At 34.1% G+C, this 2,249-nt stretch overlaps 1 long non-coding RNA gene across 1 annotated transcript; it reads right to left on the bottom strand.

Moving 5' to 3' along the window:
* Positions 1-1,047: 1,047 nt before the first annotated feature.
* Positions 1,048-1,278, bottom strand: LOC106320632. Its single transcript, XR_001265879.1, has 2 exons — positions 1,195-1,278; positions 1,048-1,085 (listed from the first exon to the last, which is right to left on the bottom strand). It is a non-coding gene; the product is annotated as an uncharacterized LOC106320632 (long non-coding RNA).
* Positions 1,279-2,249: the final 971 nt, after the last annotated feature.

The raw sequence follows: 2,249 nt of genomic DNA on the forward strand, positions 1-2,249 counted from the left end.
AGCCTCTCATTAAGAACAAAAAACCTGGCACGAATAGATGTAGCAGTACCAACAGACCACTGGCTACTATCGTTGTTTGTAAGAGAAAGTGAATCATCAGGAAGACTGCCAAATCAAATAATCACACATAATTTAAAAATGTTTCAGTTAAAAATGACGTTCAAAAATTAAAATAAAAATCTGGATGTATTGAACTCCTCAATAGGTCTGGCACGTAAGACGCAGGAGACGTACCTTGCTTTGAACTCCTCAATAAATTCAAGTGTTGGGTTGAGCAAAATATGGGTTGAATTATACCCGCTAGATATGGAGTAAGCACCTACAAAGTATTTTGATCTTATTAATATGTTATGCGAGTAATAGTTTTCCACAAAGTGAAACATTATTATATACCTTTCCACTCTTTAACAGAACAGAATCTGATAACACAAATAATCATGGTGGACATGTTACTCCTACTGTAATCGTATACTTGTTTAAGTAATCATATACTTGTTTAGCATAACAACTCCACAGAATACACATCATCTTCACATTACTGTATAATATAAACTTAAGTTAAATACAGATTATAGATGTTTAGCAAGCAAAATTATTACTACGATTAAGAACTTAGTCTTACTTTGGGTCACGCAACTCAATCAAGAGCCTCATGTTATCTTTTCCTTTTATTATTTTGTTTTCCAGAGACCCGAAGTTAACTATTTGGCCAACCACATCTACATAACAAAAACAAGCATCAAATCAGGAACAAGTATAACAAAAGTGAAAGACTCTTGAACTGAAGACTCTTTAACTGTGTAAGAAACTAACTAACCAACCAAACAGCTATGATCAAGATTTCCACCAAGAATATCAGAGAAGTCCGCAAAATACTTTTCGGGAACTGCACTTGGAAAATCATCAGATTTTCCAACAAATGTTGTTTGAAAGAAGCCAATTTTGTACGGATGTGGCGTTGTACGGTATTCACCAATATCATCGTACACTTTGAAAAACTGGACGACAATCGCATCTCCCTCGCGTAGCTTGTCATCGATTTTTTTGATGAGTTGTTCACCAACTGAAGCATGAATTCTTGTCCCCTGGTCACAAAAATTATAAGAGTTTTATAAACCTAGAATAAGTATATATCTCGAAATGAATCATAAACGATACTTCCAAAAAAATGCATTTTGTGTGATTTATACTTACTTCTTTATCAACAAAAACCATTTCAATGGTGTTTCCTGATTCTTTGTTATAGTTTCTCCACAAGCGAACAATCCTAACTTCAATACGGGACGTATCTTTGCGGGGTTTTAATTCTCTAACATAAGAAACAATGTTTTTGAAGGCTCGCACCATTGCCATTGTTCTTGTAAGAGCTGAATGTTTGTATTTTAAGCATTCGAGTGTCTCCTATATATATAAAGGCGATTTATTTATCACATTAATGACCCCTAATAAAGAATGAAATCGTTTAAAGAAAGATATTAAATGTGTATTGTTAAAAAGTGATTTGCATATGATATGATTCTGACTTGCGCAAGTAATGTAATAAATATGATATCAACCGGCGCAAGAAATTGGTTTGAATAATAAGGAAAGTTATTAATATTTACATTAGTTAACAATCTTGCGCAAGTGTAAACTAAAGACCTAATTATTATCCCCCAAGCGAATATATATATGGGCTTAACTAAATCGACAATATATTTGGCCTTTTCTAAATAGGCTAAAGACATTTTTGGAATTCTAAGATAATTAAAGCTAATTAAAAAGATAGGACCCAAATATTACCTCATTCTCAGCTTCAACTCAGCTAGTGAAAATGTGGGTACCGAAGCTACATACAGAGTCTTCAAGCGCCTGGCTATTTATAACCAGTGAAAAGAATATAAAGTGTCCTGCAATTAGCGATGCAACAGACTGACTAAATAAGTAATGTGAAGCTCTAAATCGTGCTAATGAAACCGAAAACCAAACTTGAAAATCTCAAGAGAGGACTGTCTAAATGCTTGTTGAGTTATTAAGGAGAAGATAATCTTACGGTCCTTCTTCAGAGACTGAAGTCGAATCCAAGTTGAGGTGTTGTAAATGTCAGTTGTCTCATCTTGTTCCATCAGTAGACAGTCCGCGAAATACTTCTCTGGACGTGGCAATTAGTTCGATGCTCAAGCTTCATGTTATTGTTTAAGAGAATCAATACCTCAACAGTAAGAAACAGATAGGTAGAAAAACTTCAAGAAGTTAATAATACCTGGTCA

This window comes from Brassica oleracea, unplaced genomic scaffold (assembly GCF_000695525.1).
Source record: "Brassica oleracea var. oleracea cultivar TO1000 unplaced genomic scaffold, BOL UnpScaffold00988, whole genome shotgun sequence".
Classification (NCBI taxonomy): Eukaryota; Viridiplantae; Streptophyta; class Magnoliopsida; order Brassicales; family Brassicaceae; genus Brassica; species Brassica oleracea.